The sequence below is a fragment of the Vigna angularis genome, chromosome 2 (assembly GCF_016808095.1).
Source record: "Vigna angularis cultivar LongXiaoDou No.4 chromosome 2, ASM1680809v1, whole genome shotgun sequence".
Lineage (NCBI taxonomy): Eukaryota > Viridiplantae > Streptophyta > Magnoliopsida > Fabales > Fabaceae > Vigna > Vigna angularis.
In genome coordinates, this window is record NC_068971.1 from 47196921 (window position 1) to 47211102 (window position 14182).

Below are 14182 nucleotides of genomic sequence, written 5' to 3' on the forward strand. Positions count from 1 at the left end.
CCACGCAACAGTGGCCTTAAACCCTTTATATCCCATGGTTTTGACCACACAACCGGACCACCCAGTTAAAGGGTATATGCTACCGCCTATACCGGTATCTCCCCCATCTAAAAACCCACATTCTTAACCCCTCATGCCTCTACCTTCTGCCACGTGTCATCCTCACTAATCCTTGGACACGATTAAAAAGAACCATGGAGTTTTGGCTCTTCCTATGAAGAGGTGGTAGATAGTGTGTCTGTGTGTCCAATACGATGATGTACATTATTACTACCTTCTTTCTTTATCTCTTCTCGTGGTCCTTCTTTTTTCAAAATTTCTTTTTTTTTTTTTTGTGTTGATAGATTTGTGATTGTAAGGGAATTCCTGTGGGTTCAGTTTGGTTATTATGCTTCTTTTATTACTTCGTTTCCTTTCCAATTACTGTTCCCTGAATAATATTTAAATAAGTATTCTTTTGTTGAGTACATGGTAATAATTTGGTGTTCATAGGTCAATATCACCATTTTCTAGATAAACAACTTCACTCATGACTTTATTTTCAATCCACGCACCCTCCATTGCACTTTCTGGTACCTTCCTCATTCTATAAAAAATATACAATTATATACCAAAATTGACCAAAATTACTATTTGCTTCAGATGAATTTCAATGTCACGCCATCAAATATAGCATTTAATCTTTTTATTTCTCAATTATATTACTTAATATATATCATTTTGCTCTTTTGTTTTTTATTAAGTCAATTACATTTCTCAACTATGTCAACTGAATATTCAGATATTACAATTATATTTTTTTTATTAAAACTTGTTGTTGTGAGCAACTGTTCTATGCAGTGAAAAATTATGTTTGACTATACCTGTAAAAATGTTATCAGATAAATAATAATATTATGAAAAGAAATATTTTCCACAGTATTTAATTTTGGAACCAAGAATCAGAATTATGTAAAGAAAATTGTACTTTTTTTCCTCTTTCCTTTTTAACCAAACACAAATTCTGATAATAGTGACATTCGAAAAAAAAAATCATCTTTGCAAAGTAGATTGATTAATTACTTAGTATTTTTCACATGCCTGGTTTCAGTGGTGAAGGTTGAAAGCATTAATTAAATAAAGTACACTGATAAAGAGAGTTGGAGAAGCACAACATACGAATATAAGAGAATTTCACGAAAAAAATAAATTTAGTAAATTATTTCATTAGCATAGTTTAGTTTTTCGGAGCTGAAATAGCATTAGATACGATGGTACTTCAATTATTAAATTAATAACATAAAAATGGTTGTTACAACTTTTACTACTTTGAGATCTACAGTAATTATTATATATTTTTGTTGCAGATCTAAGTAGTTACACTTACGCTGGTAAACTAGTTGGAATGTTGCTTATAATAGTAAAAAATAAGTTGAAGTTGAATAGTTTTATACTGAAAATCAGTTTTTTAAATTGAAATGTTACTTTTTTAAGTAAACAAGGGACGTTTATTTTTAATTTTTAAGTGTGTTCACGGTTAAAGTAAAAAACAATAGCAGAATATATTACATAATGAAAGTTATTACAGGTAAACTAAGAACAAAAAAGAGATTACAGGGTTGAGTATAATCAAAGATAAATAACACACTAATTGAAAATTTTACTAATTGTCAAACAAGCACATATTATACCATTTGATATGTCGAAGTTAATAAACCTTTTAAGGACATATGTATCTTATTTATAAAATAAATATGTTTGATTTTGATAAAATTATTATAAATATTGAAATCATTCTTCCAAATATTTAATGTTATTAATTACATATCTAATAGTTGAACTCACTTACATTTAATCCACACGTTCTATACAAAGATTATAAATTGATATTCAACTTCCGTAAATATTTATCTACGATAAACTGTGTTCAAAAATAGAAATTATCATTATCATTGTCTTAAATTACTTAATATTATTAATTGAGTAATTAAGGTGATAATTAAAAAGTTCGTCCACATTCCTTAATTATGTCATAAAGACATCTCTTATCATGTCATGCTCTTAATTTTTTTTTATGAAATCCTTATCGTGCTTTTAAAATTAATTAACAATATGGAAACTCACGCTATTTTAATTATTATTATTTATTTATTCGCTTTAATTGTGTCAGCATTGAATAGTAAACCTCACATTAAATTCAAGAAACAGCCACCGGAATGCATCTTCGAATTTACCAGCGAACAAAGCAAAACAATTTTCCGATTAGCTATTGACTATACAGTTTTATATGTTTGTATATAATAATATGTACATATGTATGTATAAAGTTAAATATATTTCAAAATTAAAAAAAAAATGAATGGTTGTAAAACTGGGATAGATTATGTGGTGGAAGAAAAAAGATGGGCAAAGAGTTTTTATCCATACCATAGCATTGAATAATAATAATAATAATAATAATAATAAAATTTTCGTGTCAAAGTATGTGTTTTTGTTTTATTACTTTATCTTATCTGTGTTATGACTCATTCATATCACTTTCTGCAGCAAGGAGTGCGGGTCCCACTGTCTTTTATTGTTCCAAACGTGTCAATTTCTCAGTCACCTCTCGGGTCAAGCATAACAGCCGCTGGCGGGTTCGGGTTTCCCGATGGGTCATCGGTTCGTGTTTCTTTCTTCTTTCTTGTAATCTTGTAATATAATATAATATTAACCTCTTACATTATTTATATCAGTAGATGTATATCACGCTCCGTAATATTTTATCCTGTTATTTATATTAATGAATTAAAATGTAATACTTGCATTACTTTAATTTTCTATATTTAAATTAAATAGTTTATATTTTAAAATTTAAATTTTGAAATGTTGATTTTGTTTTCCATAACTTCACTTTTATTTTGCTAAATATGAGTTTTTCTCATTTGCTTTATTTTCTGTAGCATCAAATCTAAATTTTACATTATGTCTTTATTATAACATTTCATGAACATAATGAAAATACAAATTATAAATATCCATTATATTATTATTATTATTATAAATTAAATATAAATATTTGGTTTCCAATTGCTTTATCATTATTACCGACGAGGTTGAAGTAATCTAAAACAAGGAACCTGGTTCATCACGTTTTCCTTAACTTTGGTCTATGTTGGAGAAACGTACAAACTTCAAACTATACACATATTTTCCTTTTGTTCCTGAAATACTATCGTATTCATCTTCATATTTTTTATTTTATCATGGTTCGATAGTTGTACAACATTCTACAACTCTATTGTTTAAAAATTGACTCTTTCTTTCTCCATTTGGAAAAAAATGTCAAGTTTTGTAATTTTCATAAACTGAAAAAATCATTAATAGAACACAACTTTTGTAGACATCTAACTAACTAAGCTCCAAGGATGAGTAATAGTAAGAGGGTGATGCCTACTTTGATCTCGTATTTTTCTCATTTCCAAAATAGAAAACACTAAATATTCGTACACTGCACATTATGAGCAATAAGTATGGTATATGGTTATTTTATAAAAAGTTTGTATGAATTCATATAGGATTTATTCGTTGATGTAACCATTATAAGACTCTGACGCATTTTTTATTTTTTTCATATATAATTAAGGTGTAGTTTTTTTCTAATTGTTTGAATTAGCTGGGGGAGTGTCAAGACTTCTAACATCTGATATATAAAAATATCACGGCATACTTTAGGATTATCATTTATTTGTACTACTTTTGTTAAATTTTTACTTTTATAAGACTTGTTAGTAAACTCATATTAACTTTAAGTAAATTAATGATTGAATATTTTGATTAGTAGTCTAAATATTTATCAACGTGTAGTTAAAATAATGTATTGGAGATTTATAATTTTCTAATTAATATGATTTTAGTAATTTGAGATGTTTTTTATTGTTTACTTTCGTTAGTTTTTTCATATTGTAGTTTTATGTAATTATGTATCGAGGAAATACAGTTAACAATGAGATATGAGCTCAATCATATAAGGGATTGACATCATTCTCTGTCCTAAACCAACCTTAAGACAATGGGTTAATGGGTCTTATCTTTATATAATACTCTACTTTCTCATTTTTATCCAATGTGGGACTTGAACTCACCCTTAGATTCCCAATAATGATATCAAAGTTAGTAAAGATTTGACAAATTCAATAATTAACGTGTCATAAATGTCTCATTTACCTATTTACTTCAAATATATATTTATATATTTTGGGATGAAATCTAGATTATTAACGACCTAATTGTAACTTAATTAGTGTTAAATATGTTTTATCGTATACTAATTTTTATCAAGTGAATTATTATTTAAAAATAAATGTTCGGTCCATATAGTATAACTGTTCAGGCTTTAAGTGATATTGTTGACATTTTTTTTATATAAATTGTCTAGTCTTAAGTTAACTAAACGGTCATATAGTATAAATATATTTTGTTAAACTACATAAAACTAAGAAGAATTTCTTTTCTGTTGATATAGAAACAAAATTTTGTTTTATAGATCTTGAAATGTGTAACAAGACAATTAAGTTTATTCTAGCCATTTAACATGCATACGAAATTAATTACTTTGTTAAACATAACTTTAAGGAATAAAACGTTTATTGAACTGAATGGTTGGCATAGTGTTGAATCACTTTACGCACTCACATTACGGACAAGATTTGTGGATAATTTTTGTTAGGTAATCACACTGCTCTGAATAAGATTAGCATCGAGCATTTACAAAATTGGGGAAAATACTTGTAAATTAATTTTATTTAATTTAATATGAATTATAAACTAAAAGGTATAAATAAGTAAAGTCAATATCAATAGGTTTTATTGAATTAAATTCCAGAACCAACGATAAAATTGAGTCTATATATAAACATTTAATTTTTATTTATGAAAATTTCTATTCGTATATGTGTAGCAGTATATATTTTAGGATATATCTGGATTTAATCTCTAAATATTGTAACATCTCAATTATATAATAACCAATATTATATAATAAAGACGTTAACATCGAAATATAGAGAACAGTCGGAGTATGACGTGTAATTAAATATGAAATTACAGTCATCCAGAAATAAAAGAAACTAAAAATTTAAACTTGAACAGTTGAAAGGATTAAACACTGCAAGTGTTCAATCAGGAAATTCCTAAGAAGACTACTCCGCAACATCAGCAACCTCCAGCTCTTGCTCCAAGGGAATTTCCGCGACAACATCTGCTCTCATCCAAGTGGATGATCATCGTCAAAGAAACATACCCAAACAGCACACAACACAAACAATGCAAGGGTGAGCAAGATATAAAAAGCATGTTATACATATAGCACAGCTAATTCATGTTATCATACTTAGATTCGTATAAAAGAACAATTAGAGCATACTCATTAAACCACAATTCACCCATTCTCACGATATGCAAAAGTCATCCAAACATGGTAAACTGACATCACAAGACCTGTTACTTTATACCCCGACTTGTTGCTTTATAGACCGACTCGTCCGGACTAGAATGATTACCGAGCTATGGCGGGTTATGCACTCGTGGTGGCCTCTACTGCTTTGCAAAGCCATTGCCAATGGGTTCCACCCTACCACCCTCACAAGGTTAGTCCGTTCCGCGCCCTGGAGCATACTGGAAGCCTCCAAGACTAAGACCTCCTGTTACTCCTCACCACATGGATCAATCCTCTCTAATTGAGAATGAAAGACCATTGAAGCGTCAGGAAAACCCCCAAGACTGAGCTTACCATGCAATCATTCTATATACCCCCAAATCACCACCATGTATCCTCTCCTTGAGAATCATGGAATTACGTCCATAAATAATATTGTTACTTTGAACCTTAACCCCAATTATGAATAGCCAGATACCCCCATATTATCACAGTAAATCCAACATACCTCATTCATTCACATACTTTTCACATACATCACATCACATGTTCCAAACATATACATCCCACATAAGTCACATCATACCATACCTTCCAAACATTTTACACATTTAATTCAACCCAGAACCAGTGAACTTAGAACCCATCACCATTTGCAAAACACTATTTGAACGAACACTGTTTGGACGAACGTTATCAAATCCTACACTATCAGGCCGAACGCTAAATCCGAGTACCATATTAAATTGCACACCATTTGGCCGAACGTCATGAGATTAAGTACTTAGGCCGAACGCTAAACCATCGAGCATCAATACTAAATTCAACACTGTTTGGACGAGCGCTCAAAGATCAACCCTTATCAAGACCGAACGCTGCCTAAGGCGTGTACTACAAACGTCATCAAGGACGACCGTTCCATATGATCGATCACCAACCAGAAACCATCACCAAGATTAGACGCTCGCTATGGACGATCGTTAATTGCAAACACTAACACGACCGAACGTTCACTAACACATAATATATCTGAACACATTAGATTGAAGCCTGAGACTATCAGATCCTACAATTTCATGCCGAACGCCATTTATTTAAACACTCTCGGGTTGACCACTATAACCGAATGCCTCACTGGATTAGACACTATTTGACCGAACGCTCACTAATACCCCAAAACCGATCGTTCGAGACCGAAAACTTAAGAATAAGCAACTTAAGACCGAACGCTTATTAATCAATCAAAACCGAACGTTCAAAATTCAAACCTAAGAATCTATATTAAGGACGAACAACTGTAATCACTGATACCCAATACCGAACGCTTAAGATCACTGTAAATACCAATTTGGGGACGAACGCTTAAAATCCCTAGTTCACTAAGACCGAACGTTCACAAACACAAATAAACAAAGACCGAACGCTCAAGATCCAAATCTAGGAATACTAACTTTAAGCCGAACGCTCACAATCACTAATACCCAAGACTGAACGCTTATGATCCAAACCTAAGAATCCAATTTAACACCGAACGCTCACAAGTTGAACCTGCAAATACTTCATCAAAACCGAACGCTAACCATTACAGATATAGAATCAAGACCGGACGCTAAAGATCAGCCTCTGATAATACCAATTTAGGGACGAACGTCTACATCACTATTTCACCACACCCAACACTCAAGATCACTTCCTGGAAATACTAATTTAGGACGAACGCATAAAATCACTATTACACCAAAACCGAACGCTTCGAGATTCACACCTAAGCATCCAATTTAACACCGAACGCTCAAAATTAATAATTCACCAAAACCGAACGTCCCATATTTAAACCAAGAATATCAAATTTAGATCGAACGCTTAACTCACTAATACATGAAAACCGAACGCTTATGATTCCAGTCTGATAATACTAAATTCAGCCGAACGCCATAGTCACTTATACCTCAAGAACAAACGTTAACCCTCGCTACCAGTACAATACCGAACGCTCACTTTGGCCGACCACTCTTTGATCGAGGTCAATACGGACGAACACTCAGACTACAAGATCGAACGTTCGAAATTGGCCGACCACTATTTGGTCGAGCCCCATAAGGACGAACGCTCAGATTTGGCATACCATTATTATTCACTATTCGGGCGAACGTTCAGAATGGAATACCGAACGTTCCGAAATTGGCCAACCACTATTTGGTTGAGCACTGTTTGGACGTTCGCGCGTTTCTGCAGAATTCTGCAGAATCGCACCAGGTTTTCCAGAAACCCATAAACCCTAAGTTTTCATCCCCAAATTCCCAGATTTGCATCAATTACAGTATAATTCAACAATCAAACAAAAGATCTAACTCCCCTTACCTCTTGAAGACTTCCTTGGATCTTTCTCCAAAAGATTTGCAGTAAAGCTCTTCACTCCTCTGGATGCAGCACCCAACACCCTTCTTGAATCTATCTTCCTCAAGATTTGCAACTGCAACTCCGGACGCTCTCCGCTTCACCTCTCCCCGATCTTGCAGCAAGCTCTATAACTCTTCCAGATGCAGCATCCAACCCCATTGTATTCCATGGATTCTTCTCTTAAAGAGGAAAGAAGGAAGTGCACTCTACTGGGTGGTCCTAGCTGGACGAATGTCAACCATCCCCTTCCACTCCTCAATGCCAAGTTCACTTTGAAGGTAATGATGGAGGTTTCCTGGTGGTGGCTGGAGCACTTCCCGGTGGAGAGACCCACCACTCACAGCTGCTGCCCACTTTGCTGAACAGAAAGCCCCTCCACGTTACGTGAAGCCGCCCCTCCCACTTCCTATTTTAAAAGGACGCACGGTCCTTACAAATATCATTCTTTTGTAATGCTTGTAATTTCAGAATTAGTTTAAAATTTTATGTCTTTATCTAGTATTATTATTATAATGAATGATGGTGTCCTCAATTAGCCAATAAATTGTAACAAAAGAAAACGGGTTAGTTTAATAATACTTAAAAATAAATATTTTGACTGATATATTGTGTAGTATCAAGTTTGTAGAATTATCTTATGAGTGGTATATTTGAAACTTTTACTTGTTTTATTTTTATTGTAAATTTATTCCAAGAAATTTGGTAAAATGGACGAAGTAAAAGTTTATTTAATTTAAATTATTTTAAATTAAATTGAATTTGAAATTAATTATAGCAATCAACTTTTGTAGTGTCTCAATTCAGTATGGTAAATATTTTGTAAATTTAAGTTCACCGTTTAAATTTGTAACTATTTAATAAATTTCAATTCAAGTGAATACTCCATAAATTCAAACTTAATGTATGAATATATGACTACATGATAAATTCAAAAACGAGATTTTAAGTTTGTTATTATTCAATAAATTTGAGCTTAGTGTTTGAATTTATAACTACTCGGTAAATCTGAGTTCAGTGAATATTCGATAAATTCGAACATGAGTTTAATAATAGACTTACTTGAAAAATATCATAACTATCTTACTAATATTTTTGAATTTATGATACAAACTTACAAGTGTTCAATTATAAACTTACAATCTTAAAGCATAAAAAAAGTACGGTGATAAGAGCTCAAATACAACCCGTAAATTAAAAACAACGTACAACATGTCTAAAAGCTAAAAGTAACTCATAAAATCAATTACAAATAGTTATAAACAACATATCAACTCATTTATTTACGTTGATCTACTTACAAAAGTTATTAAAGGAGATTTTTATACCTACCAGCCTAAGAAAATGAGAGAAAGATAATATTTATGATAACATAAACATAATCTAATTATTATATTGTTAATTTACTGATATATCTTAAGTTTGTCTTATTTGTTATAATAGTAATATATTCACGAAAGTTTATAAATATATATCTTATTTGACTTCAGCATTAAAGTCCTTGTAGTTGTAGTGAATTTTCTCTTGAATGAATAAGAGTTTGAATATAAGTTCATGGCAAGTCCAACCACATCAAATCAATCTAACATTTTTTGTTTATAAAATAGTTCGTAAAATCAATTTTATTATATGATGGCTCTACAGAACCACCTACATAAAAAATACTTAATTTTTTATCTTATTATTTTGAATTAACAAACATAATACACTACATTTTTAAATAATAATAAATTATTTAAATATGATCAATAAAATATTCGTTAAAAACAAAATAACAATTATATTTTTTAAATCTTGATTTTTTTACAATTATAACTATTAACTTTTTATTATTAATGTAACATCCCATATTATATAGAAGCATATAACATAGTAAGTTCATATTTAAATAAAAGAGAACAGTTAGAGTAGACTCTAAATAAAGTAGTTAAGCTTACAGTCATCCCAGAATGAGGTATAGTTTAAAACTTAAACGCAAGTAGAGTATTTCAAAAGGATAGGAATCACCGGGAAAAATCCTTAACAACTAAATAGTAATTCAAAATACAAGAAATACTAAGAGAATCCTAAGGAGATTAAGCCGCAACATCGTCTTCCTCCAAAGCCTGCTCCAGAGGCACCTCATCCATCTCTGCTCACATCCAAGTGGATGATCATTGCAAAAGAAAGCATACCCAAGCAAACACAAACACATAAGCAAGGGTGAGCTGGATATAAAAATCATGTTATAACAGTCATAGACAACATGCAAGTAAAGACGAATATACTATACTATACAAACATGACTTGTTGCACTTAAACTTGACTCGTCCGAACTTAGAATGATTGCCGAGCTATGGCGGGTTATGCACTCGTGGTGGCTTCTACTGATTTGCAAAGTCATTGCCAATGGGTTTCACCCTACCACACTCACGAGATTAGTCTCTTATCACTCACCTTGGGCCATATCGGAAGCACCCAAGACTAGGACCTCCTGCTACTCCTCACCACATGGATCAATCCTCTCCACTTGAGAATGAAAGACCATTGAAACGTCAGGAAAACCCCCAAAACTGAGCTACCGTGCAAATCATTCTAAACACATTGAAAGGGCACCACCGTGTATCCCCCTTGAGGATCATGGAATTACGTCCAATACTAATACTTTCCACTTTAACACCAACATGTTAATGCACACATAAACCCTTAAAGCAACTGGAACAATTAAGTAAAATAGCATACTAGAATAAATAGGAATAAAGGCCGAACAGAAAACATCAACACCTAAAGGGTAAGACCGAACACCCTGTGAATGGGGGAGACCGAACGGTATCTCACTTCCCAAAGGACAGGACCGAATGGTCCATACATGGTAAGATTGAAGAAGTGGCCGAACACTATTCAGGACCACTCACTAAGAGAGATCGAACGCCACTTAAGAGACCATCCACTAAGGTCGTACACTACTTAAGGGACCATCCACTAAGACCGAATGCTACCAAGGCTACCCACTAAGACCGTACGCTACTTAAGGGACCATCCACTAAAACCGAACGCTATCAAGACTACCCACTAAGACCTATGCTACTTAAGGGACCATCCACTAAGACCGAACGCTACCAAGACCACCCACTAAGACCATACGCTACTTAAGAGACCATCCACTCAAACCGAACGCTACCAAGACCACCCACTAAGACCGTACGCTACTTAAGGGACCATCCACTAAGACTGAACGCTACCAAGACCGAGCGCTAACACCGAACTCTACTTAAGACCGAGCACCAAGACCGAACGCTAACAAGGTTGAGCACTAAGGCCGAACGCCAACAAGACCGAGCACTAAGGCCAAACTCCAACAAGATCGAGCACTAAGGCCGAACTCCATTTAAGACCGAGCACCAAGGCCGAACGCCATTACGACCGAACGTCAAGACCGAACGCTCAACAGCATATGGCCGAACGGTTACCAGGCGTGAAACTGCATAATTCTACATAATTTATGCAGAATTATGAACAACACCTAACACAACCATTCCTAACCATTTTTTACTAACTTCTAACACCCTTAATTCTTGTTTTATACTTAATTAAACTCATCTAAATGATTTTGAACATTCCTACTACCATTCTAAAGTGATTAAGATCAAGTTTTATCTTTTGAAACATCAATTTCCACAACTTAAGGACCCAATTTCGATTTTACTACTTCTAACATGTTCTAGTCCAGTTTTATGATCCTAACAAGTCACAAATGACTTGCCTAAGATGTCCCAACAGCCTAAATGTGCCCAAAACCCCTACTTCCCAAAATCACTACCTCACTTCCTCTTAAGTGACTCCAAAACACTACCAGTTTACTCAAAACAGTGCATACTTTCCTTACCTTCCACTTGATCAACCCTCCAACAGAATACATACATCAAACATATCAATCTCAAATATCACCTCAGCCCAACCAAATCCACAGTCACAAATTTCCAGCATACAACAATTCTCAAAAACACAATTTCAACCCAAACAACATAGTCACACAGAGATCAACACATTTGCACATTTCATAATAATAAACTTTAAGAAAACCTAGCTCCCCTTACCTTGAAACTTCTTTGCTCAACTCAAAGACCCGCAACTCCAGTACTCCACATGCGAATAATCTAGACAGCACCCTACAACCCGCAATGCGGTGATCAAGAACAGCTCTTAGAGCTAGAATGAACGGAGAAAAACGTAAAGGAGGGTACACTAGGCACATGCAACTTGCCCTAGGTCCCAAACAGCGGAGAACAGTGAAGAGCTACTTACCTGCTGAAGAATGAAAAATCTATTCAGATGGTTGCGAAGGCCTTTACGCCGCAGTCACTTCAGCACCACCTAATCCAACATGCAACCACTAAACGTGAGGGAGAGGTAGAGAGAAGACAGAGAGAAATGGAGGAACAAGCTTTTTAGAGAGAGAATGGGAAGCTGAGACAATGAACTCAATCTGAAAAGTCCCTCCTAAGATCATAGTGCCCTTAGTTTTATGGGTCTGGCTGTTTCAACATAAGGTCCAACTGTCATATATTTTTAGGCCCTTACAATTAAAATTATAAATATTTTTAATTATAATGATTAAATTTATTCATTTATTTGAATATTTAATTAATAATTCTTATATTTATACACACATGATAAATACGTATTAATATTGTTACATGATACAATATTTTTTTTCATTTAATATTAATGTGAATCAAGTCGCCCTATATCTTCGTTAACTCGCGAAATATGTGAAACACCTTAAGACGGACCAATTAATTAGAAAAAGTTAATCCGTTCCACTCTTTTTCTTGGGAGGCATCACACAAATTGTCCCGGATTACCATTCCTAGGATTGATAAGAGTATTATATCAACAAAAATAGAAGAATAAAGCAACAATTTGAATAAAACGGCGTCATAAGAATAATGTCCATTTTAATAATAATAAAAAATAAATAAAAAATAAAAATAAAAATAAATACACAATCTGGAAAATGTTATGATGGATATCCTGACATATTAGCTGAAGGCTTATCTCATGGAATGGATTATTCAATGCCATGTAGGTATATATTACTGTCGTCAAATTGGGTTGAAACCTATGAGTCAATCCGACTCATCACGGGTTTGAGTTGGGTTGGATTAGAAAAAAATGAAAATTTTGATGCGAGTCAATTTTGATCCGATTCACTAAAAATCCGACTCACTAAAAATCTGGCTCACACAAGTTGAACCCGTGGTAAGTTGGGTTGGTTCACCAACCTACCTATTTTTTTAAATTAAATTAAATTAATTATTTAAATCCTATTTTTTTATTAAAATCAAATTAATTAAATTAATTATTCAAAATGCACACTACAAATAAAACCCTAAGATTATAGATTGGATAATATTATAGATGAAGATAAAAAAAAATATGCTTCAAGAGAGCATAATATTGTGGATTTATCCATTTAGGACTCCAATTTAATAGATGGATAATATTATAGATTGGATAATTCAAGAATATATTTTATCTTGTTTTTAGACCTATCTACGAGCATGACACTTTTATCTTGTGCTGTATATTTTTTTTAACGGTTATATGTCGTTTCTTGGTCAAACGGTTATGTATGTCTTATTAAATTAAATTGGTAAATTTTTATGCTTGATAGCTTAGAATATATATAACAATATATTTCTTTTTTTTCATTTTCTTTTATATCAATTGGTCTAATTATTATTGTTTCAATTTGATTGATAAAGTAACATGTTATAAGAATATGAGAAGAATAGGGTGAAAAAAAAAATTAATTGAGTCAATAAGCCAACCCGTTTAACCCACCAACCCGTGGTGGATCGGATCGGGGCGAGTTACCCGTTTTAACAGCTCTAGTATATATATATATTAGGTTTTTCTTTATATTTAGTTTTTTTTAGCTTTTGTATTTGTAGTATTGTAGAATAATAAGTTTGGTATTTTTGTTTTATGTCGATTAACTTTATTAAATATTCACTGTTTGAGATATTCAATTTTGATTTTATTTCTGTTATAACTTTATTTACTATATATATACATTTTTATGCTCTGATGACTAGAGGTGTCATTTGAGCCCCTGGCCCATGGGTTGACCCTAACCCCTTCTAAAATTAAGCCCCAATTTTCTAGCCCCTTAATAGGGGGCTTTTTAAAAGCCCCAACCCCTAAAGCCCCACATAAAGTGGGTTGGGGTAGGGTTAGGATGGGGCTAGCCCCCAAACTAAATTAATTCACTTTTAATGTTTTTTTAGTTATTTCTTTTATTTACTTTACAAGTTCAATAATTTTCAAATTTTACATGATATTTAATATCTTTTTAATTAAATATAAATGTATAAATATTGATTTTATAAAAACTTATTTAAAATA

At 32.7% G+C, this 14182-nt stretch overlaps 1 long non-coding RNA gene across 1 annotated transcript; it reads right to left on the reverse strand.

The window, feature by feature from the left end:
* Positions 1-4927: 4927 nt before the first annotated feature.
* On the reverse strand, positions 4928-8199 carry LOC128195585 (uncharacterized). The gene is made up of 2 exons (XR_008247246.1): positions 7757-8199; positions 4928-5218 (listed from the first exon to the last, which is right to left on the reverse strand). It is a non-coding gene; the product is annotated as an uncharacterized LOC128195585 (long non-coding RNA).
* Positions 8200-14182: the final 5983 nt, after the last annotated feature.